General features: G+C 45.7%; 1 protein-coding gene across 6 annotated transcripts in view; it reads left to right on the top strand.

Moving 5' to 3' along the window:
* Positions 1-9,231: 9,231 nt before the first annotated feature.
* Positions 9,232-17,832, top strand: part of ABLIM1 (actin binding LIM protein 1) — an 89,659-nt gene continuing 81,058 nt past the window's right edge. For 4 of the 6 annotated variants that reach the window (XM_034663319.1, XM_034663316.1, XM_034663317.1 and 1 more), the window contains exon 1: positions 9,364-9,489. The gene's annotated coding sequence lies outside the window, so the exon portion shown is untranslated. Of the gene's footprint in view, positions 9,490-17,832 lie in introns of all 6 variants that reach the window. The other 2 variants (XM_034663318.1, XM_034663320.1) reach the window with 2 other exon arrangements.

The following is a 17,832-nucleotide window of genomic DNA, read 5'->3' as shown; positions in this document are numbered from 1 at the left end:
AAGTGACCAACTTCTGAGTCAGCTTGGCTTGGTTACCCATATAAACCAGGATGGGGCTCAACACTCCGCCCATGCCTTCATTCTCAGACCCCATCATTGAAACGTTATGATTGTGAATGTGTAAATGCTTTGATCCTTGCCTTTTTTTTTTCCCTTCCATTTTAAAAATGTGGTAAAATGCACCTACCATAAAATTTACCATGTTAATCCCTTTTAAGTGTACAGTTCAGTGGTATTAAATATATCCATAATGTGGCCCAGCCATCACCACCATCTGTCTCCGTGGCGCTTCACATCTTGTAAAGTGGAGATACTATACTTAGCAGTAAACCCTCATTCCCTGTCCCCTGCAAGCCCCAACAACAGTCGTCCTATTTTCAGTCTCTATGATTAGACTACTCTAGACTCCTCCTACAGGTGGGATCATACAGTATCGTGTGGGTCTGTGTGTGTGTGGCTGGCTTATTTTACTTTGCACAATGTCCCCAAGGTTCATCGTGCTGTAGCACGTGCCAGAATTTGCTTCCTTTAAGACTGAATGATATCGCATTATATGGATATACCATGTTTTGCTTGTCGTTCTGTGATCCTTACCTATTTTTTTGTTACTGTTGTTTTTTCTGATTGATCGTATCCGTAGAGATTGTAAATGTATTCGTTTCCTGAATCTGCTTGAACAGCGGGGTCTTAAAACCACAGAAACTTAGTCTCTCACAGTTCCAGAGGCCAGAAGTCCAAACCCGAGGTGTCAGCAGGGCCACGCTCCCTCCAGAGGCTCTCAGGGAGCTCTCCCTTGCCCCTTCCACCTTGTGGTGGCCTGTGGCTGCGTGACCCTGATCGCTGCCTTCATCTGCACTTGACCTCCCCTCTGTGTCTTCTCTCTGTGTCACCCCCCCCCCGTTTGCTCTTAGAAGGACACTTGTCATTGGATTTAGGGCTCACCCAGATAGTCCAAGATGATCTCATCTCGAGATCCTTAGCTTAATGATTACATCTGCAAAGGCCCTTTTTCCAAAGGTTCCAGAGACTTTATGTGGACAATCTTTTGGGCCACCCTTCAAACGCCCTCCAGTAAAGCTGGGAACTTAGACAAGTGTCATCCGGTGACCCTCATTAAGCATCAGAGGTGCCCGATAGCCTCCTCTCTAGGTGCTTTCACCTGAGATGCCTCCAGACACTCGAGGAAGCTTTGGCTTGACCGTCTGGGGAGGAGAGTCTTTGTGGGTTTTAATGAAAAGGGCTCCACGTGATAGGGACTCAGGGATCTACTCTTGGCTCTGGAACTCCCAGCTGTGGGACCCAGGCAAGTCTCTCAACTTCTTTGAGCCCCAGTTTTTCAGTACAGGCATTAAAAATATATCCAAGCCTTGGACCGCTTGACTCCAAGTTTCTTTGGCTCTTAGGATCCGAGTTCCGTAATTCTCATGTCTTAGGTCTAAGGGGTCGAGTCAGCAGTTCTTCCTCCTGGAGAGACTTTCCTGTAAACTGGCATGGAGCATACACTCAGATTGTAGCTTTATTTATCATTAGCTGGCTTTCAGTTTTGTTTTCAGCAACAAGACTCTCTTTTTTTGAGAGGTCTTGCTATAAATGGCACATCTTTAAAAGCTTATGCTAATTAGCCTATAAATTCAGGAGCATTCTGAAGATGTTTACAACCTGCCTCCTAATTAAGTCCAGAATCAAATTAGTGTGAAATACTTGAGTTTGCTAATAGCATTCTATCTCCATCTGTATCTTGAAACTCTCCTCTGAAGCAACCTTCCTCCCCCGAAGCAACCTTCCTTCCCCTTTTTCTTCCCACCCCCCACCGCTCCTCTCCTCTCCTCCTGCTTTAGCAGGCTAAGGGTACAGAAAGCTACAGGAGACTTCCAACTTAGATCACAGATGTCAGCAGACATTGGGCACCCCTTTGGTATAAATTTCCTTCCATCTTTGGTGACTGGCCCTTGGAGATCTCTTACTCCAGCAAAATTCCTTTCCTGGGCACAGGAATGTTGTTACCTGCCAACTTCATAAAGAAAGAAAACAGTGACAAAATAATTCCAAAATGAAGGCAGCATTAAAAAAAAAAAAAAGGAGAGAGCAAATGTCAGACTGGAACCAGAAATGTTGAGGGTAAAGAAAAAGGGTTTGTCCCTGTTCCCTCCCCCTGGGCTTGGACTGTTCCATCAGCAAACCAAAGTCTTGAGCTGTTCCATCAGCACTCGCTCAGCTAGCTCTCTTGCACAGTTCCCTTCTGCCAGGGCTCTGTGTTCACCCAGCACTCCACTGATTCCTTCAAAACAAATGCTTTCATCCCTAGGGAGCTTGGCTCCCTCTGCAGATGGGGCCTCCCTGGGCAGACACCTGCTAGACTGCAGCCTCTGGAGCCTTCCTCTTGCAGCTCGTCTCTCAGAGACAAAGCAAAGCTGTGTTGTCTGCATTCTTACTCAGAGGAGAGGAAGGTGGGGCTCTGCTTTTCTGGCTTGGGTCTCCTATTCCTTCCCTTTCCCTTCTTCCCCACATCACCACACCCAGGAAATCAACCTTCCTGTCCTGGGTGCCTTTGTTTCCAGAAAGGCTGGTGACACCTGCCTTCATGTGGCATAGTGTTTACAGTGCCACTTGTGTCCTCTGGGGAGCGTGTGATGCTTCAGCCTGTCCACTGCACAGTGTAAGTGAGACCCTCCCATGCAGCCCGAGGCAGGTCCTCTGCCCCTTCAGTGCCTTCCCGTTCACACCTACTGGGTGATGCTGTCCTGTCTTATCTGTTAACTTGGAAACGATGGACAGACAAAAGGAGGGGGTGGACGGGCTTCAGACCTCTCCGGCTGAACTCCTGCAGCGGAGGAAATGGGATCACAACACAATTCAGCCAAATCCTCATCCTGGAATCTCCCAGGGATTAAAAACAAGTGGCTTCGTTTTGTTTTGTTTAACTTTTTTTTTTTTTAAGATTTTGTTTATTCATTTGACAGAGATAGAGACGGCCAGTGAGAGAGGGAACGCAAGCAGGGGGAGCAGGAGAGGAAGAAGCAGGCTCCGAGCGGAAGAGCCTGACATGGGACTCGATCCCAGAATGCCAGGATCACGCCCTGAGCCAAAGGCAGACGCTTAATGACTGAGCCACCCAGGCGCCCCTGTTTCATTTAACTTGACTGCTTTTTCATAAAGCCCAGGGACAGAGGTTTAGGAAGTTCCTGTGATTTTAATTCACATTATAAAGTGGAGGCCCTTGGCCTCTTCTTTCCTTTTGGTGTGGGTATTCCAAGCATGTTATGCTCTAAGAACCAAAAGCAGTGGGCTGGTCTTGTTCTGGGTGCATCTGTTATGTAGTGAGAAGAAATGCGGTTATACCATGGCACTTGCACGATTTATATAGTATGTTTGCAACCATCAAAGATATCATTTGCAAAAGACAGGCTGAAATGCCACCTGCCCCTTTCTTCCTTGGTTTTGTCACACACACGCAAAGCAAGCACGGCACCCCATGTTCTCACTGAAAACTGACTGCGTTCTTCCCCTTCCCACTGTGCTCAAAGGAATTCATGCTTCCACTTAACTCTGAACCCAAATGTTTTTGAGGATTAGGGAGAGGAAAAAGAATCAAGGAACCCTGGTTGGTTGAGATGGTCTATGTCTCGGGGGACCGTGAAACACCACGGTATCCTGCTCTTGTATAATATTTGTAATGCTTGCTAACGATCTCATAAATATTTAATTCTCACAACAGGCCTGTAAAGCGGTCAAGGCAGTTACTACTGACCTCCATTTACAGATGGGGTTACTGAGTGCCAGCAACTCAGGGCCTAATTAGTAACAGACCGCGATTAGAAGCCAGGTCTCTCAGTTCTCAGAAGACAGGAACATACACACTGCTTCATGATCCACCTGGCAGTAATCATTGCAGAACACGGGTAATTAATTTGCTTCCCAAAATAACTTGCTGAAGGACCAAAATTTATCATTACCAGTGAAACGGAGAAATCCATCTCACTAGCGGCCCTGTTATACCTATTTTTGGGATGAAAAACATTTGCTGCTTGTTTGGTTTACTTTTTACCCGTGTAAAATGTCACTGAAAGTCAGCGACCCTTCTCATAGAGTCTGTTGTACTTCTGTGCAGTCATAGCTCACAGCGTCAGGTCTATGCAGTCATAGCTGACAGTGTCTGGTCTATGCAGTCATAGCTCTCAGCGTCTGGTCTATGCGGTCATAGCTCTCAGTGTCTGGTTTATGCAGTCATAGCTCATAGTGTCTTGTCTCCTTTAATCAGCCGTAGGCTCCACGAGGGCACCTGGCACGGCCCTTGGAGAATACTGTAGATGGATGAAGCTATCTCAGGTTGGACAGCATGCTTTCTTCACAGAGCTCCAGTCTAACACTCTCTGGAGCTCAGTAGATCGAAGCAGGGCCAATATAGGGATACCAGTCGTCTTTCCTAATTTAAAACTAAAACTTAACAATTTTCCATAGAACTGGTCATTTTCAAATACAAATTAAGAAAAATGCGGTATATCCACACAATAGAGTATTATTCAGCAGTAAAAAGGGATGAAATGCTGATAACACACTACCACAAGGATGAACCTTGGAAACATGGTGCCCAGTGAAGGAAGCCAGGCACAAAAGACCTCATATTATAGGATTCCACTTCTATGAAGTGTCAGTGTCTAGAATAGGCGAACCCACAAAGACAAAGTAGATTAGTGGTTGTGGGGGGCTGGGGAAATGGGGAAAATGACTGCTAATGGGCACAGGTTTTGGGCGGGGGTTGATGAAAACATTCTTGAATTAGTGATGATAATTGCACAACCCTGAATATATAAAAACCATTGAATTGCATACTTTAAAAGGATGAGTTTCAAGGTATGTGGATCATGTCCCAATTTTTATATATATATGTATAAACACACACACACACACACACACACACACACACATCGTCTGTCGTCTGTCTATGCAGAGACATACAGGAGATAGGGAGCTGGAATCCTGTTATTCTCAGTTTCCTTACCTGTGAAATGAGAATACTAGTCACTGCCTCTCACGGCTGCAGGATTTGAAAAAAAGAAGGCAGGCAAAACCGCCAGCATAGTTAGCAGTGACGGTAGTCCCTTCCTTCCGTCTGTCTCCATCTTTCTTCCAGCCTTGGGCAGTTTGCAGTGACGGTAGTCCCTTCCTTCCGTCTGTCTCCATCTTTCTTCCAGCCTTGGGCAGTTTGCAGTGACGGTAGTCCCTTCCTTCCGTCTGTCTCCATCTTTCTTCCAGCCTTGGGCAGTTTGCAGTGACGGTAGTCCCTTCCTTCCGTCTGTCTCCATCTTTCTTCCAGTCTTGGGCAGTTTAACTTATCAGGTAGAAGAACAGTGGGTAAAGGGCGAGAATCGAGGATTCAAGTCAATCACTGTCTTCCTGCAACATCGTATGCCAGGTCTTTTCCCTTCCTGAGCATTCCAACTTTTGGTTGCCTGTGTGGCCACGGGTTGCCATTGCACAGAACTGTGCCCTTGATCACAAACTATGACTTGATTAATATCAAGTCTTCCCAACACAGGAATGTGAACTTAGGTTTATAGTCAACGTATGGTTTATGATGTGTTGGTTGCAACAGCTTATTTGCAGAGAGTAACGTGGTGCTCATGTTTTTGCCCCCTCCATCATGAGCAGATTTGGAATTGGCCCAGGAGGGCATAAGCACATTGCTGCGATCAGTGATTTGAGGAAAATCTCTCTGATTCACCCAAAGTTATCCACTTTCTCCTCCATTAGTGACAAGAGGAAATGTGTCACCAGGGTAACAGGACTATGTTCACAAGCAGTAAAGTTTTGATGTTTATGAAAAAAATCACCCTGTTTCCTGTCAGCACAAATGGAAGGACTTCCTTATCTGGAAATGACATTTTGAAAAGAATTTGTATTTTGAGTTAAAACTATGTTTTGTATTTCAATGTTAACTTCAGGGAGTTTACCTTATTGCTGGTGAAATATGTGTGTGTGTGTGTGTGTTGGTGGGGGTGGGGGTGACAGTTGAACCAAGCGGTAGAATTTAACTCTTTCAGAGACGTGAACGGGTAGTATTGAAGTTATGCTGGTGGCCCAGCGTTGGGGGCCACAGAAGAAAATGTAAGATTTAGGACTTGTTCTCAGACAGATGAAACGTACATTTCTAAAAGCAATAGGGTGTCCAAGTCTACAGCTACACCCCCCGTAGGGTCCAGGTGACCCCCCAGCGCTCAAGCGCCCAAGTCTATTGCGGCATCTTCAGAGTCAGAGAGTGATTGTCAGTGGTGGGACTGAACTTAAGAAATGATCAGGATCTGACAGTACAGAGGCAGCCTGCCTCGACAGCATAGTGATGGGATGGGCCTCTTGGTCTGGCCAGGGTTCTGGGCACAGAAATGATGACCCATCAGGGCTGTCCTTGGGTCATCACCAGCAGGTACAAGTGGGAAATTATCTCTATTTGCTGTTGTTATTGAAGTCTTAGGTCACTTTTCTCTAGCCTTGCTTGTTTCTTTGATTTAAATGTGTGATTTGATTTTACTGTTTGGTTTAATCGCATGCTTATAATATGCTATTTTCCACTTCAAATCATTTTTGTAAGTAGGTCATACATTTCAAAAACTAAAAAAAAATTTTTTTTTATTTTTCCATTAAAGACTAGCACTATCTTAGTTTAATTGTGAGGTAAACTGGCTTCTGTGGGCTCCCCTGGACTCATTCTCCATCTGGAAGATCAGCACTATTAGAAAATGCTTGCCATCCACTTGGATCTGCCTACCTGGCCAGTGGTGGCTCACAAGAGAGCCCAGTGTCTTTCTACACCCTTTCTCTGGAGTCCAGGTTGTGCCTCTGGTGGACATTGCAGCAGCCCTTTGAGTCTCAAGCCATCTTCTCTAGTTTCTGGATTCATGAGAACACAGACAGTGGCGGCATCTCAAGCCACCTCTGCTCCATTTTGTGCTTGTGCTTTTGTCCACAAAGCCTCTCTTAGTTGAGCTTAAACTGGGTGGCACAAAGGTCACCAGGACAACTTCCATACTGGGCATAGCTTTCTCTAGGTAAGGATGTGAAATCTGCCACAAAGCCCAGGAGATGAATGTTCCAGGGGACATGGAAGCATTTGGTCCCCTTGGCCCCACACAGCAATGCTGCCCTCCTGCCTGTCCTGTTGGGAACAGGGTTCCTTCTCTTTTGTTTTCCACCTGAACGTGCTTGCTTCCTGGACCTCACGGCTTCCCACCTTGTGAAGGGTGTTATGCCAATTCCAGCAGATGGACCTGCTTCGAGCTTGCCAGCTCGTCAGGAAGAATGACAGTTAGGGCCAGGGCCCATACAGCCCAGCAGAAATGAACTAATACAGTAATTCCTCCCCCAAAAGGACACTTTGGAGTGGCCTTTCAAATGAAAGCGATTTATAAACTACCTATTTTCATGGCCCTGCAGCAAAACCCAAAGCTGCAGGCATCTTGGAAACATGGATAGAATCTGGAATCACCTAACCAGATCCCTGTGCCCACGCTTTGATTCTTTACTCTTTATTTTCTTTCCCCAAATCACATTCATATGCATGGACCGGGGCAGGTCAACAGTAAAGGCCTCTCGTTACTGCTCAACAAGGACTGTCCAACCAGGCCGACTTCTCAAACCTCTTGACTCCACATGGTGATTACTCCTTGGCCCCTTTTACTTGGAAACTCACAAATTTGGCAGTTTGCTGGGTAAGTCTGAAGGTGAACCATCCTCTTTCTCCCCATCTTGGAAGATAAAGAGGTAGTTAAATAAAATCCGAAAGAGGGGCCAATCCTCCAAATACAGGAGAGTAGACAGATGAAATCTGGGGATCAGTGATCCCAATTCTGATGTCCCAGTCCTTCCAGCCATGACTGAGAGCCCAGGTGAGTTTCCCCTTTTCCTTTGTAAGGAGGGTCTCCTTTGCTCCTCTGACAAACAGTTGACTGCCTGCTAATTTCCCAAATGCAGGACAAAAGTCTGGCATCACAGAAATAAAAAGTATAGTCCCTGACTGCCGAGGTTTTAAGGTTGGGATCCTACAACTGCTTGCATGAGAATCACCTGGATACCCAGTTTAAAGTGTGGGTTCCCAGGCCTCATCCAGAGATTCTGGCCTGGGCCCAGCAATCTGCATGTTAACATGCCGCCCTGCTCTGGGTGATTCTGGTGTGTAGGGGGGAAGGGCAACAGATCAATCACTCTGGGAGAAACTGGCCCTACGAGGGTGTGGTGAAGGCACATTCACTGAGGCTTTTGACTCCTTGAAAGAAAAACTCGCGCTAAAAAATGCCCTCTAATTATTATAATGTGCAATCCAGTAGCTTCCTCTGCGTTTTAGAAACACTGCCTTGTTACTAAAAACCTTTCATTTCATCACCAGTGTTGGGAATTGCTTCCACACGTACACGGGGTCTTTTTACTAGCTCATTTATGGGCAAATAATCTTCATGAAAAATTTCCCTAAATCACTGCAGCGGTATTAAAAATGACAGGAGTTATAACAGAATCCTGCCCTCGTCCTAAGAAAGGGGTACATCAAAAGTGCTATCAGAGTAGAGGGTTTCTGGCTCCTTCTCTCTGTTCACATACGTGAACAGCCTGTGGCTTCACCTTCTGTCACTGACTCATCTGGGATTTCTGCAGAATGGTTTAGTTGGCAATGAAGTTAGTGTGTAAAGTGCCTGGAATACAGAAGGTCTCTACTGGGTTTTTTTGGCTGCAATAAAAAAGCACAGGACAAAGCATACCAAAAATATGGATCAAGGAAGCTTGATAAGCAAGGTCGTTTTTTCAGTCACATTTCTCTCTCTGTCTCTTAAAAAAAAAAAAAAAAGAAAAACATGAAAACCAGAAAATTCTGAATAACTAATGGGAATCAAAATCAAGTCGCTCTCAATTTTACTCCATGAAGGATTTCATAATATGCGCCTCAAAAGCAGTGACTTGAAGGAGAAGTTTGCCAGCTGTTTGATAGCTGTGTGCGCTTGGACACCTTTCCATCATCTCAAACCCAAGAAACTTAAAAAAGCCGAGGAATCTGGTTTCTGTGCAAGCCTCTGCCTCAGGGCAATTCCTACCAGCGAGTGCGGTGTAGACAATTGTTGAGTGACCCTGAAGAAATGGTACTTTCCCCAACCTGCGTTAAAAAGAAAGAAAAAGAAAACCTACCCCCCTCCTTTCCGTGGGAACTTGGACTGGCCCGTAGTGGTTTGCTGGTGTGTTGAACTAGTGAGCGCAGCGAGGGGAGGGAGGCGTGAGAACGCCTGCCCCGTTCTGTTTTCCGGTGTGTGTGCCGCTGAGCAGTGCACACTGCGTTTGCCTCGCTTCGGAGAGAAGCCCGCGCCCGTGACCCGGGAGGGCAGGGAGCCCCCATCGCGGGGCCGGGGTCTGGCGTGCACCAGCCTCTTCGCCACGCTGCGAGTTGCAAGCCCAGAGGCATTCCCAGCTCAGCACCGCGGAGGAGCGGGAGCCGAAGCGGAGCCCTGGCAGACGGTAAAGAAGGCAGTGCGCGAGGCATCTGTCTGTCCTTTGCTTTGCAGGGCAGACGCGAGATTCCTGGCTTCCTTGGTGACCCGGGACCACCCCCCCCCCACCGTGCCAGGTCCTCCAAAAGCCGCTTGCATTGGCCTGAACTACGTTTTTACTTAAACTCTTTGGGTTTTTTTTTTTTTTAATGATACAAAATGAACTAGGGGAGCTTTTTGCCCTTGATAAAGAGCTAGAGGAAAGAGAGGGGAAGGCGGGTTGTTTGAGAGTTCTCGTTTATTGACCTTTTCACTGTGTGTGTGTGTGTGTTCAGGCTACTACCCCCAAGATTGAAAGGAGAATGTGGTTTCCAGATTTGTTTTGTTTTGTCTGTGGTTTGTGGAGGTCTGTGGAATTTATATTTGAGATAAAAGGGATTGGGGGCCCTATTTGGGGGATTTGGTGGTGCAGGGACTTGAGATTTATCTGGTACTATAAATGTGTGGGTTTTTTCTTTTTTTTAAAGAAGTTCCCCATGAATGAAAATGAGGAAGCAAAACGTTTGGGTATTTGTCGTATTTTGTTATAGCTACAGATGGAAAAGGCTTGATTCTTACCTGCCCCACCATCTTGGAGCATCAAGTGAAAGCGACCTAGAGACTCTCGTCTTTAGGATGAAAATAGTTTTCCTAAAAACCTGCTTCTTAAGCCGTGCTTTAAAGTTTGTTTTTTAGGGGAAAAAAAAGTTTTAAAATACGCTACGCTAGCTCTAAAGAAGGAATGAGTCGAGGAAAATCTCAGCTGTGAAAAGAGATTTCTGATTTTGGAAAGGAAAAAAAAAAAAGAATCTAAGAAACCCAGCAGGAAAGTGGTCGCTAAAGCAGCTTCCTCTGTCCCTTAACTGGGGTTGAGGATTTACGAGAAAACGGAGGCTGTTTTCTCTGAGATGGTCTCATGAGGAATGTTAAGAGGATGTGAAGTTATTTAGATTATCCAAACAGGTTCTGACAAGTAAGTGAAAATAACTCATTAAACTATAATTGTTGCCATTCTATAATGGATCAAAAGGCTTGTTGAGTCATGATGTACTTTACAGAATAGGTGAATTTGCTACGGCTCATTGGCATAAATTACTTTTGAGAAGGCTTTTTAAGACCAAGTATGCGGCCTTGCCAAGTGTCTCGTTATAGTTCTTTGAATGCATGTTTTGACCAAATGTTTTCAAGTGGGTGTTTAGCCATCTTTACGTGTCAGTGGGTCTAACCCTTGCGTCAGTGGCTTATCCAGCTGATTCAGGGAATAGCCTATCAGGACAACAGATCTGCAGGTTTTTCCCTCTAACTAAATAATAGCTCATTTAAAAGGATGGGGAAGTCCAGAGTACTCAGTCCCTGCATCCCAGCTCTAGAGGGATGATCATGATTTTGCCTCCTGTAGACCAGAGTTCCTCAGCCTCCATACTGTTAACATTTTGGACGGGATGATTCTTGTGGAGGACGGTCCTGTGGGCTGCTTAGCAACATCCCTGGCCTCTACTCATTACTGACTGTAGCCCTCCCTCCCCAGCTGTGACAACCAAAAAAGTCTCCAGATGTTGCCAAGTGTTCCCTGCAGGGCAGAACAGCCCGCCAGTTGAACCACTGCTGTAAAGAAACCACTTTCGAGACCAGCTGCCGCAGAGAGGAAGAGAGGGCTACCAGGAGGGAGGCCAGACCCCAGGGGACACTGACTGAGTCAAAGGAACAGTGACAGGACAAATGCTTCGCCCTGACCGTGTTGGTTTTTATTTTGTTCTGCTTTAGTTTGAGCAGGGGTTAAACACTATTCTGAATATACATTCTTCTGCTCCTGGCCGCCCCCATCACGATCCCTTATGGGCCTTGTTGGATACAGTGCCCTGGTTTTATAGTAGTCCGACTTCTCTAAAGTGAATCTCATCTTAAGTGCATCCCAGGAACGTACGGTTTTTTTTAAAAAAAAAAAGGGGGGGGATCTCGTGTAATAGCCCACATTATAAAGTGAATAATTACCCATAACTTATCAAGTCTGCAAATATAGATTTTTTGATATGTGGGCTTTGAGTAAATCTGGGCATGCATATTTGGGTTTTTCTTTTGGAACCTACCAGTGAGTGCTTTCATTTCTCTTTTCCTTTCCCCTTCTATACCAATGGGTCTCAAACTTTCTGATTTTCTAGGAATTGGGTTTCTTTTGTCAATGAATTAGAATAGTCACAGCCTTTCTCCAGCTCACAGATAACGATAGAGTCCGTGACTGGATTTTTTTTTTTCATTTACAATTTTTCCTGTACCTTTAGCGTTTGCTGCTGCTTGTTGGCTCTCAGAGGTGAACAGATTGTGAGTGAAGTTGTAGGAAACAAACACTGATACCAAACATCTGAATCAGCTAACTTCCCATAGTTCCACTTTACTTCTTTGGGTGGACCCATGTTCCAATTATAGCTTTAAATTTTATAAGTATACATTCACAACCTCATAAAATAGTTCTCCTGCAATCTAGTTATGCGTGTTACATTTTCATGGCGTTTCTCCAAGAATGTGGTAGGTTGCACTGAGCTCCATGACTTCCAGGAGCTACCAGCAAACAGGAGGAGACAGGCCACTATGGGGAAGACTCCCCTCAAGCCCAGCTGGGGCAGGGGGTTGGGGGAGCACTTGGCATTGGCTGGACATATCAGGAAATGCCTCTAATTGTTGGAGTCCATTCTTGGTGACAGGGTTGGACTGGCCCATGGTGTTACCAACAAATTATGTTTTCTGCTTTTTGATTGCAAAGCAAACCTTCCTTTTACCTCCACCTAGAAGTACCAGTATATCATCCACCGTGTGCTCTCTTAGAAACATTTTCTCATTAGTAGAATTCGCTCCCTCCTTCACTAAATCTAAGGCCCATGAGCACAGAGAAGGCTGCTATTTTAGGTCCATTTTATCCCCAAGATGTAGCACAGTGTCTACCCATATTGGTTGCTCAGTAGTTGACGAATGAGTGAGTGAATGTCAATGATTCCCATAGAAAGACCACCCAGGAGGTTGGTCTGTGAGAAGCTCACATGCCATGTTCACGTAGTCTGTCTGTAATTTTTTCAAAAGGACAAATCCAATTCCCATCAAAGCAGCTTTTAATGTTGGAGGGACTACCAGAGGAATCTTTTAAGAATGCAGAAAAAGCGGCTCTACGGATTATAGAATTTGAAATGGGGGAGCTTTATACATTTTTCTTCATGAGGCCCAGAAATTAAACTTCTGCTGTTATTAATTTACAATCCCACATGCTAAAGATGCTGCACAGATTTAATAATCTAAAAAGCAGACCAACACTAAGATTTGACCCAAAGGCATGGTATTCTCAACCTCTTTGTTGAAAATTATCTGGTCAGAAGAAAGAACTTGTAGATCACAAATGAAAAAATATACCTCCTTAACTCTATGTATCCTAATATGATGTCCCAGAGTATTGAGGGGGGTGTCTCCTGGGAGGTTGGAATGAGCCCCCATTTCCTGACCCAGGTGTTAGGACGTGGGGTGTCCAGAATAAGGCAGACCACTGGAAAGGGGAGGGAAGCTGAAGATCGTCTTCGTGCTGTCATAAGTACGCTGACCTCAGCTCCGTTTTCCTAAGCAGAGCCCCTGCTATGAGTCTGTATGAGCAAGAATGAGTCTTACCAGCACCAAGGTGTGGCCTCGGGGAGCGAGGCCCCTAGTAAAAGAGGAAACACACCCTGCTACTTTTCTGGTTCACCAAGCCCAGAATGGTTTTGGCAAATAGGCGTCTGTGTCGTCCTCAGCATTGCTTCACATTGAGGTCGTGTTTTGCTCACGAACATTAGATGAAGCAGAAATGTTTGCTTATACTCAAGAGGGCTTTTATCTTTCCCTCCTGCTAAATAATTGTTTTGGTGGTTTGTCTTGGTTCTCTGCAGCTGGTTCCTTGCATCCGTGCATATATCCGTATACCTTGTCCAAATAAACATACTTGAAAGATAGAGAAATGTGTTTTTGCAAAGTTTAGAACATCCTCTAACAGAGAGTTGAAGCCCAGCTTTCTGCTTTGTTTTGGCAGCTTGTTTAGGATGCAAAGTGTATCTGGTTCTGGCAATAGATTAAAGAAGGGTGTTGGTTCTTGCATAACAAAGTTGAGGGCCACAGGATGGGGGGAGGCAGGGTAGATTTCCAAGCTTCCCTTTGTGTGTTTTAAAGAGTTTGAAAGCGTGAGAAAAAAAAATGCTATTGACTGGGTTTTTTTGTTTTGATTTTAAACCTCAGAATTATAAAAACCTATTGAAAAATTTTATCTCGGCTTACCCAGCCCTCTGTGATTAAGCTCCTGCTCTGCGTCCTGGTCACCTACATCTGTCCCCTTCATTCATACCAGCCCCCTGGCCTGCTTTCTGTCCTCAATACTTGTTTCCATCTCGGCTCTTTGCACTCACTGTTCCTCTGCCTGGAACATCCTTCCCCCAAGCCTTGGGGGACTCATTATTCACCCTGCCTGCCATTCCTTCGAGAAGCTTCCCTGGTCACCGGTCAACGTAGCTGAAGCTGCCTCCGCCTACCCAACCCTAAGTCATCTTCTATCCCCTGGACCTGTTTTATTTTCTTCATGGTACTCCCCCACCACCACCACCTGCAGGATGATCTAAAATCCTTCTATGCGCGTATACTTGTCTACTCTCTGCCACCCGTTGCCCGGATGTAAACCTCATGACAGGTGCAGCCATATCCCCAGCACCTAAAACATTATTTGACGAAGGGTAGGTGCTCAATAAATGGGTGCGTGAATGGATGAATGGGAAAGGATGGTGGGAGGAAGGGCTCTCTGCTTCATAAAGGCCTCCTCCCCTTTAAATCTAACTGAGTGCCCCTCTTCTGGGCTGTCTCCCTGACTCCCCTGCACGGCAGTCTTGGATGATTTTCTCCCTGACGCCCGTCTCACTCGGTAGTCTTACCCTTCTGCAGGGTAAGCCCCTTGAGGGCAGGAGTATCTAATAAAGGGTGGTTATGGCTGTAGTTACTACCCATTCTTACTGCCTTTGTACTTTATAAACCTATCTCATTCCAGTCCCTTTTTTTTTTTTCTCAAATTTTTCTTTAAATTTTACTTAGCGAACATACAGTGCATTATTGGTTTCAGGAGTAGAATTCTGTGATTCATCCCTTACATACAGCATCCAGTGCCCATATCAGCAACCGTCCTCCTTAAGACCCATCACCCATCTAGCCCCTCCCCCACTACCCCCCTCCGTCAACCCTCCGTTTGTTCTATCTTTAAGAGTCTCTTATGGTTTGTTTCCCTCCCTCTTTTTTCTTTTTTTCCCTTCACACCCTCCCATAAGTTCATCTGTTTTGTTTCTTAAATCCACATATGAGTGAAATCATATGGTAGTTGTCTTTCTCAGACTGACTCATTTCGCTTAGCATAATACTCTGTAGCTCATTAAACTCCTTTTACCAACTCTACCAGCGGTACTCACTATTACTCTCATCCTTGTTTTGCAAATGACAAAACTGAGGCTCAGAGCAGCTGCCCCAAGGCACACAGATGATTACTAGCAGGGTCGGAATTTGAATCCAAGATGTCGGTCTTCAAAGCCTATCTTCTTCGGCCTTCTCCTCCTCCTCTTCAGGTGTCTGACTTCCAGGTCCACCATATTTGCCAAATGAGTGAAACCTAAGACTTCACCTCCTCCCTCTCTTCCTGTTTGAGCTTATAAATATTATTTATAATATCTGTAATAATTATATAATATTATAAATATGAGCTTATTGGTTCATCTCTAAGGACAGCTAGCTTGTGTACCATAACCCTTTTTTTAACTGACAGAGCTTAATTCATTAAACTCTCGTTTTTCTTATGTAAACACATCTATTAGTAAAAATGTCAGCTGCCATTGAGTCACACATGTGTACTTCAACCGAAGGAGGTTTCCACTGGGCAGTTGTGGGTAGAAGTTTTTGTGAAGGGGCATCTGGGTGGCTCAGTAGTTAAGCATCTGCCTTCGGCTTAGGGTGTGATCCCAGAGTCCTGGGATCGAGCCCTGCAATGGGCCCCCTGCTCACTGGGAGCCTGCTTCTTTCTCTCCCACGACCCCTGCTTGTGTTCCCTCTCTCGCTGGCTCTCTCTCTCTCTCTCTCTGTGAAATAAATAAATAAAATCATAAAAAAAAAAAGAAGAAAGAAATTTCTGTGAAAAGGCCTAAAAATTGTAAAAGTGTCAGCATTTCTTCTGTTTTTTTAACATAACCAAGTGCTTTCAATCGCCTGGCTTGCCTTCACACCAGTCTTTATGAGTTAGGTTGTTCCCGGGATGTTCCCTGGCTGAAGTGGAAAGCCAAGTTCAGGAGCCTTTGCTGACTTACAGACGTCATTCTCTAACCCATTCTAAGATGGCGGAACTGCTGTCTTTACGTAGAGCTGAGGGGGGAATTGTTTACTGTGCTTGTGCCCAGGGGTTTCCACACTGGCATGAGTCTCTGGGTAGAAGGGAGGCGGCCAGTGCTGGCGTGTTAGCTGTGGGTCCCTCATTGTCTGACAGCTGAATTTTCCAGCATGTAAGTCCTGATGACAGCTCTAGCCGGGCAGAGTCAGCAGCCTCACCAGGCTGGTCCGCGGAAGCTTTTCTTGGCTCATAATCAAGTTTCACCCAGGTTTGGGCCAACGCAGCTGATTCCCATCTTCCTCGGGAGGATACATGATAGGCAGGAAGGTGGAGCCCACGTGCCGTTTGTGGATGTGACAAAACTCCAGGGGCCCTCCAGCACTGGGGCAGGACCAGTAAGGGCTCAGCTACAGCATGTGTGGGGAATCTGTGTGTGAGCCCCAGTGGGTCATCCAGCTTCTCTGTCCATCACGAAGAAAACAGCCATTTCCTGGCCCTTTAACCATCCCTGAGCGAGGTTGGAGGAACTTTGACTTTCTCACTTGGCTTCTCAAGTGGCATAGTGGCCTTGGATGTGCTCACTGGTAAATATGTCTTGTGATTTGCAGTTAAACTTACTGTGCAGTGAGAGTTTGAGAAAGGAGTTTCTGGCCGGATTGTTCACTCGTGCCACTCCCAGACGACAGCCGTTTGGTAACTGGGACCTTGCTTAATCTGAACTCATACCAACAAGAGCGGCAACTCAGCTGGCTGGTTTCCTGACGTGGCCTCTCACCAACCAGAAAGATCTCTTCTCTACCTGCTTTTCTGTGTTAAAGGTGATTCCTACTTAAGACTCCCAGAACGATCATGGCAGAAAAAGTTCCATAGATTTAATCTAGTCTGACCTTAAAGTTAAGGACACTAGACGCAAGAAACACAAGAAGGCATAGCCCATTGGTGAGGAAGCCACAAGTAAGACCTCAGAGCCATTTGGTACCCCCCCCAACACACCCCAGACTGCACCCTTTAACTACTTCCCTGCTTATTGTACCATAAAAAGCAAAGGACAGCACACTCTTTCTGTGATGGGCCGGATGGTAAATATTTCCAGCTTCACGGACCATACTGTTTCTTTCTCAATTGCTCAACTCTGCTGCGAAAGGCCAGAGCAGCCGTAGATACCAGATAAATAGACGCACATGACTGTGTCCAGTAAATCTGCATTTGTAAAAGCAGGTTGTGAGCCAGACTGGGCCCACAGGCTAGTTTGCTCACCCTGATAGGAGGTAAAAGTAAACATCTCCGTTCACTCCCCAACCCCTCTCCCCAGAGGTGGCTACTGGTTGAACGTCCAGTCTGTTCTCCCTGGCGTGCATCAGCATGTTTACAAATCTGGGGTTTAACCACATACATTTTGTCCCACAGAATGTAGAGTTCTGTACCTTGCTTTGCTCCTGTTTCCTCTGTACAGATACACATGGGAGGGTATATACTCTTTTTTACACAAATACGACCGCATTGTGCATCGTTTTCTGCAGTTTCCTTTTCTTCACTTGGCAGTGACTCAGTGTCAGTGCTTTGCTGATTTATGACTCCTTTTTAAAGGGGACGTAGTGGCCTCCATCTTAACCTTCCACCAAGAAATCATACCAAATACGAAAGAATAACTGTATATATAAATAATTACTGGCCAACAGCCAAAGATAATGTCTTGTTTACTCCACATTGTCACGTGGTGATGCTCCATGTTAGCCTTTCTTTTTTTTCTTTTCAAGGTTTTATTTATTTTTGCAAGAGACAGAGAGCTCGTGAGCCCAAGCACGTGCATGCAAGCTGGTGGGGGGGGGTTGGGGGAGGAGAGGAGGCGGGGCAGAGGGAGAAAGAGGGAGACACAGGGAGACAGAAGCATGACTGGATCCCAGGACCCTGGGATCATGGCTTGAATGGAAGGTAGATGCTTAACCTCCTGAGTCACCCAGGTGCCCCTCCACA

This window comes from Ailuropoda melanoleuca, chromosome 6, assembly GCF_002007445.2.
Source record: "Ailuropoda melanoleuca isolate Jingjing chromosome 6, ASM200744v2, whole genome shotgun sequence".
Classification (NCBI taxonomy): Eukaryota; Metazoa; Chordata; class Mammalia; order Carnivora; family Ursidae; genus Ailuropoda; species Ailuropoda melanoleuca.
This window is presented reverse-complemented; position numbering and strand designations above follow the sequence as displayed.